The sequence below is a fragment of the Triticum dicoccoides genome, chromosome 2A, assembly GCF_002162155.2.
Source record: "Triticum dicoccoides isolate Atlit2015 ecotype Zavitan chromosome 2A, WEW_v2.0, whole genome shotgun sequence".
NCBI classification, from domain to species: Eukaryota; Viridiplantae; Streptophyta; class Magnoliopsida; order Poales; family Poaceae; genus Triticum; species Triticum dicoccoides.
Genome location: NC_041382.1, coordinates 120,968,518 through 120,976,204, shown reverse-complemented (window position 1 = coordinate 120,976,204; position 7,687 = coordinate 120,968,518).

Sequence of the window (7,687 nt, the reverse complement as noted above, 5' to 3'; positions counted from 1 at the left end):
GGCTGCCGGCGAGGCGGCTCCAGGCGAGGGCCACGAGGCCCTTCCCGATCCGATCCAGATCGGGGGAAGAGGGAGACGTGGGGAGTGGGGGGGAGAGTGTGCGGTTAGGGTTTCGGGGATGGGGGTTATGGGGAGGCCGGTTGGGCCAAGGGGGAGCTGGGCCGGCCTGGCAGGTCGTGGCCCAGTTGGGCCGGTGGCCTGCTGGGCCCGAGCCCTGGGGGTTTCTCTTCCCTTTTTTTGTTGTTCCTTTTTTTCCATTATCTCTTATTATTTGTTTTCTGTTTAATTCATTTAAAAGTATTTAGGCATTTTATAAAAATGTGTTTTCTGCACTATAATTACCTATGCCATTTTTTGCACAGCCCGAACATTTTAGTTTAATATTTTTAAATTTTTTGTCGTTTGATTGATTTAGGATTTAAATTTGAAACGGTTTCAAATTAACCCGAGATTAATTACAGTGACAGAGGTGATGTGTCATCATTAGTAGGGGATTACTGTAGCTTGATTATCCGGGCGTCACAACGATGATACGAGAACAACTACCGTCGACCCTCAAAGCCTCCGTGGACGTCAAGTCCCTCGTCGTGATCCCGAACATCTACGGAAAATTGTGCAACTAAGTACATGAACAACTACCGCCACCAAGATCATGAGTACCTCTACCGTCGTCATGTACCCCTACTTCCACTACGAACGTCCCGAGAACGTCTACTTCCTCTACTTTGCACCGAACGAGAACCGTCCCGATTGCACGCTTCGAAGGTATAACCCCGAGATGATGGCCCATGAACGAATGCATGTGTTGTTTGAGGTGCATGTTTGGATGTTGTATCCTCCCGTGATCGTTAGATGTTTCCCTCGCTTGGCACCGTCGTCTACCCGTGGGAACTCGTTATCCGAGATCACCCCACCGTTCATCGCATGACATGCTCCCCTCACACTTGTTCCTTTCCACCGGCATCTCAATCGAGTTTCTGGAAACGGAATGTTGCCGTGGCACCGTTTCCATTATCGTCGCTGTCGGTGTCAAAACCGGCGGATCTCTTGTAGGGGGTCCCGAACTGTGCGTCTAGGCCGGATGGTAACAGGAGGCAGGGGACACAATGTTTTACCCAGGTTCGGGCCCTCTTGATGGAGGTAAAACCCTACGTCCTGCTTGATTGATATTGATGATATGGGTAGTACAAGAGTAGATCTACCACGAGATCAGAGAGGCTAAACCCTAGAAGCTAGCCTATGGTATGATTGTATGTTGTGGTTGTTGTCCTATGGACTAAAACCCTTCGGTTTATATAGACACTAGAGAGGGTTAGGGTTACACAAGGTCGATTGCAAAGGAGGAGATATCCATATTTGTATTGCCTAGCTTGCCTTCCACGCCAAGTAGAGTCCCATCCGGACACGAGACGAAGTCTTCAATCTTGTATCTTCATAGTCCAACAGTCCGGCCAAAGGATATAGTCCGGCTGTCCAGAGACCCCCTAATCCACGACTCCCTTAGTAGCCCCTAAACCAGGCTTCAATGACGATGAGTCCGGCGTGCAGTATTGTCTTCGGCATTGCAAGGCGGGTTCCTTCTCCGAATACATCACAGAAGAATTTGAATACGAGGATAGTGTCCGACCCTACAAAATAAGTTCCACATTCCACCGTAAAGAGAATAATATTTTTGCAGATCTAATTTGCTGGCTTGTTTTGGCAGCATGACGTTATGTCATGGCCCGGTGATTATTCGAACCGTTCCCTTTTACCAGCTCTGTGCATAACGCGAGGCAGTTTTTCGACACGTCTTGTCAAAGCAGAGATCGTGTCCCCTTATTACGGGATTCTCATCAATACGGGCATGGGTAACCAACCGCGCCATCAATTACGGCGCTTGGTGGATAAGCGAGTTTTACCAGGCAAGTGGGATCACTTAGTTTCATCCGCCCATATAAAGGGATAAGGATTCACCTTCCTATCCATGCCTTCTTCCTCCTTTGCTCATCCGTTTTCGCACACTCGAGCTCTAGCACCCAAGTCCACACTTCCCACCTCAACCTTCTCCAACCATGTCTAGAGCGGGAGGCAGGTGGATGGTCTCCTCCGTCACGGAGGGAGACATCAAGAAACTGAGGAGAGCCGGATACCTGCCCGACGACTTCGCGCACCGGCTCCCAGATGAGGGGCAGCTCATCCCCACCCCCAGGCCCCATGAGAGGGTAGTATTCCTCAACCATTTCCTCCGCGGACTGGGATTCCCTCTCCATCCATTCGTCCGGGGGCTCATGTTCTATTACGGCCTGGATTTCCACGATCTGGCCCCGAACTTCATCCTCAACACCTCGTCTTTTATCGTCGTGTGCGAGGCCTTCCTCCACATCAAGCCCCACTTCGGCTTATTGTTGAAGACCTTCAATGTCAAGCCGAAGGTGGTGGGTGGCTGCCAAGCGGAGTGTGGAGGCGCCATGGTGGGCAAGATGCCCAACGTAACATGGCTCGAGGGCTCCTTTATGGAAACCATAAAGGGGTGGCAATCGGGGTGGTTCTACATCACCGAGCCGCGCGACCCTGTATGGGCAGCGGCCCCCGAGTTCCGATCTGGCATCCCCACGCAGCTCACCTCCTGGAAAGAGATGGGCCTATCCTGGGGTAGTTCGGAAGAGCTGACCGGACTCCAAACATGTATTCAAAACATGGTGAACAAGAAGCTCAAACTTGTCAACGTGGTCCAGGTCATGCTCCACCGCCGGATTCTCCCGTGCCAACAACGGGAGTTCGACTTGATGTGGCACCGAACTCTGAACAGGCTTTTTAACACAACTCACGAAGATGCCTGGAGGGTGCTGTTCAAAAGCGTCGAGGTCCCCCCTCCCATTACTGAGGATCGCGGATTCAGTGCGAAGCGCCAAGCGAGTGCGGTAAGCCGCTTTACCTTTCACGGGATACTTATTTTTTATAGATGGACTCCATGCGGGATCTAAACTCCCGTACCTTTGACAGGACTGGCAGAAGACGGCCGGACAGATCGACTGTCCGGCTCCTTTGCCAGAAGGCCCCGCAGACGCTCTTCTGGCGAAGATGTTGATTCCGGCCCCTTATACGGTGCCGGAGAAGACCAAGAAGGCCAAGGGAACCCGAAAGAGTTCCCGACGCTAGGCATCGTCGGACTCACCGTCCGATGACTCTGTGGCGCACTCTTCCCCCGAAGACGAGGAAGAAGAAGAAGAAGACGGTCCCCCATCGGCTAGGGGAGATATGAAAAGGAAGGCTGCCCCAACTGGGGAGGCCGACGGGTCCAAGAAGGGAAGGACTCTCCTTCCGGACAGTTCCACCACCGTCGACGAAGGCGAAGACGAGTGGTTGCCCAGGGCCAAGCCCCCGGGGAGATCGTAAGTATTCCGATACCAGAGTGACTCATAGAATTCCTTTGTCACACTGTCTTCCCTAATGCTGAATATAATTATGCAGGCCGCCATGAGCCAGTATCAATGTTTCATCGGACGGCTCCCTGGGCTCGTTGGACATGGATAGCGATCCAGTCCCGACTGCCACCTCCCCTCATCCTGCTGACGACACCGAGGTGCTGTCTCAAGAGGCATCGGGTCAAGGGGAGACAATCCTGGAGGCGCCTCAAGGTGACCTTCCGGACTCCAGGAGCCGAGGGGACGTGGCCCCTAAGAGCTCCGAGTTCGGCCCTCAGCCGAACACCGCGCCGGAACCTCCGGCGGTTCCAGGCTCGGGCAGGCGGCCTCCTTCTAAGAGGGGCAAGACGCTTGTGCCGGTGACCTCTGTCCATCCAGAGGCGCCGGACAATCTGCTGGAAGCGCTTCGCAGCGCTTCCATCGACGAGGAGCACCGTACTGTTATGAGTGCGGTGGTCCAGAAGGTTCAGTCCGCCAAGAGCGGGTTGACTGAAGCATGTGCCAGCCTTCTAACAGGCTTTGAGGTAAGTGTTTTAAAATGTAGTAGAAATATTACCGCATAGACAGTAGCCCCTGATGCTTTGTTCGGTGTTCACAAAGAAAGGCCGAACAGAGGATCAAATAATATCGCAGGAGTCTAATATAAGTGTGTCAATATGCATATGCAGGCTTCACTGCTGGCGTCCGCCGCATTGACTGCGGAGGTCGCCGTACTGAAGTAGGACCACGAGGGGTCCAGGAAAGAGCTCGGCCTTGCCAAGAGGCAGCTCGAGGAGAACAAGGGTAAGTAAAACCCTGTCTATAGATATGTATATATAAAATAAGATGCGATTGCAAAATGATAGGATCATCGTATATTTTCCAGGGCCCACGACCGAGGTGGTGACCCTGAAGCAAGCGCTAACCAAGGCCGAAGATAAAGCGGCCAAGGAGCGCGCCTAGCGAGAGAAGCACGAGGCTCGGGTGGGCGAGGTGCAGCAAGAGCTCCAGGCTCTCGTGGCGAAGCACGAGGCATTGGAGCTTGACTCAAAGATGCGGGAGTCTGAGCTTGCCGCGGCCCTCGAGAGCGCAAAAAATGCCAAGGCTGAAGCCCAAAATGCTCTCCAAGAGATCGACGCGATGAAGAAGATAGCGTCGGGTAAGGCTTTCTATATGCAAAGCAAGCATGTAAAAGTAAATTACCGATTACTTACCCGAATCCGGAGCTCTCCAGGAGCATTCGCAGATTTGCCCCGCAGCGTGTCCGATGCCGCACAATTTTACCAGGCCGAGGATGGAAGCTCAAGGGAGAAGTTGTTCTGGTCTCAGTATGCTGAGGCCGAACACCCGATGCCAATGAGCGACCAGCTGAAGAAGATGGTCGAGCTACATAAGGCGTCCGATCGGGCCATGAAGAGCTTTATAGTCCGGCTGTGGCCTGGCGACGCCCTTCCGAACAGCTTCTTCAGCCTGGTGAGGCGGCTTGTGGATGCCTGCCCGCGGCTGGAGGTCGTCAAGCGATCTGTCTGCATTGAAGGTGCACGCCGGGCTTTCGCTCGTGTGAAATTGCAGTGGGTCAAGCTAGACGCCGTGAAGCTGATCAAGGAGGGGCCGCCGGAGGGCAAGGAGCACCGCCACCCCGAGATGTACTATGAGGGTGTTCTGCCGGGTGCCCGTCTCATCGCGGACGAGTGTTCAAAAGATGTAATATTTGAATGAGACTTGCCCGCTTTATCCTGTATTTATGAAAACTTGTTTCATATGCGCTATGCAACCCGTGTTTGAATTTAAAATATTACCTTCTGTTTGGCTGTTTATCCAATCTGAGAGATGGCTAGTCCTCGGCTTCTGCCCCCATGCCCCGAGTGCTGGGGTGTTCGGGATAAACCTGAGCACTCTTGTTCACATGTTTGGGTCCTTCGAGGGAGGTGCTTAGCATAGTGAACAAGGCAACCAGACTAATAATGCTTTATCACTCTCACTTAGCCATAGAATTCTATAATTTTAAATTTCGGCAAAGCCCCTAGTATTCGGAAGGCCGAATTCGGGGCGCGATACACGCCTTTAAGCCGGACAGGGCCGGCCCCTCGCTCTAAGCGGCATAAGTCTTTAGGGACTTGAAAACCTCGCCGAACAGCGACCAGTCTCTCGCCTTATCATGACAGTCAGTTTTAGCTTTCTCTACTGAGGTGCTAAACCCAGCAGAACTGGGGCACAATCACAGTAGTTCTCCTAGCGCTACCTTAGACGATAGAGCGGAACATAAGGTACCAAAACATAGGAGCCGGGCAAGCCCAACATTTGACCCAAGACATGATTCGGAGTTGATGCATATAATGCTATAAGTTCGGGGTGCCGCACTTGCGAAAGTGTTTGGACTTTTCACACCGCATTGTGGGGTACGTAAGGCCCTGGTGTATTGGTCATACCAAAGTGTACGGTTGCAAGGCGTCGTTAATGAACACATAGATATATATATAACAAGAATGCAATAATAGTCGTAATGTCATACATTGTTTATTTGCAAAAATTGCGTTAAAGCAGAGTGATACAGATACTGTGATAAGAAAAGAGTAGGACTATGTACCTTCCAAGGGCAAGCTGAGGAATGATATTAAATCGAATATTTCGCTCGTTACTGTAATCCACCTGGGAATTCCATGGTATGACGTAGTTGTCTGCCTCCTTGGTTGCTGCATCATGTGTTCGGCAATAGTGCTGCCGGACAGTGTTTCTAGAGATTAAGCTCCTGAAAAAAAGGAAAATAACCAAACGGGAAGCCCCTAGTGCGGTTTAAGCCACGTCCTGGGGCGTGCCGTAGTTGTGCCCCCCTCCCCATCTGTGCCCATGGTATTTTTAATGCGTAATTATGTACGCGCGGCACGAGTTTCGCCGTTGGGCTGGGAATGGGGTGGCCGCCGTATTGCTACGCGAGATCAGATCGCGCCAGGTGGTCTGTTTGCCGATTGCTCCGAGCGCGCTTGAAGGTGTACGGGCTTTGAAGCACCGCACTGGTTGATTGCCTTGAGAGGCTGCTTTGCGCTTCTGCTGCGAGGGCCGCGGTATGCTCCTCCGTTCGGAGGGAGCGCTCTGTGTTTCCATTTACTGTAATAACTCCGCGAGGTCCTGGCATCTTGAGCTTGAGGTATGCATAATGCGGTACTGCATTGAATCTAGCAAATGCGGTTCGCCCGAGCAGCGCGTGATAACCACTTCGGAACGGGACTATATCGAAGATTAACTCTTCGCTTCGGAAGTTATCCGGGGATCCGAAGACCACTTCCAGTGTAATTGAGCCTGTGCAATGGGCCTCCACACCTAGAATGACGCCTTTAAAGGTCGTTTTTGTGGGTTTGATCTTTGAGGGGTCTATACCCATTTTGCACACTGTGTCCTGATAAAGCAGGTTTAGGCTGCTGCCGCCATCCATAAGGACTCGAGTGAGGTGGAATCCGTCAGTGATTGGGTCTAGGACCAGTGCGGCAAATCCGCCATGACGGATACTAGTGAGGTGGTCCCTGCGATCGAAGGTGATCGGACAAGAGGAGCAAGGGTTGAACTTTGGGGCGACTGGCTCCAACGCATATACGTCCCTAAGCGCACGCTTCCGCTCCCTCTTCGGGATGTGGGTCGCGTATATCATGTTCACCGTCCATACTTGCGGGGGAAACCTCTTCTGCCCTCCGATGTGCGGCTACCGGGGCTCCTCCTCGTCATCGCTATGCGGCCCCTTGTCCTTGTTTTCGGCAATTAACTTGCCGGCCTGCTTAAACACCCAACAATGCTTGTTGGTGTGATTGGCTGGCTTGTCTGGGGTTCCATGTATTTGACATGAGCGATCATGTATACGGTCCAAGCTAGACGGACCCGGCGTACTTTGTTTGAATGGCTTTTTCCGCTGACCGGGTTTAGAGCCTTTGAATCCGGCATTGACTGCCGTATCCTCGGTGTTTTCGCTGTTAATACGGCGCTTATGTTTGTTGCGACATGACCTGCTATTGCCGTCCTTGGTATCCGGGGTATCATGGTTCTTTGATATGTTATTACTGCGAGCCAGCCAGCTGTCTTCTCCCATGCAAAAGCGGGTCATGAGCGTCGTGAGAGCTGCCATAGATTTTGGCTTTTCCTGACCAAGGTGCCGGGCTAGCCACTCGTCTCGGATGTTGTGTTTGAAAGCCGCTAAGGCCTCTGTATCCGGACAGTCGACGATCTAATTTTTCTTTGTAAGGAACCAAGTCCAGAATTGCCTGGCCGACTCTTCTTGCTGCTGAATTATGTGGCTCAAGTCATCGGCGTCTGGT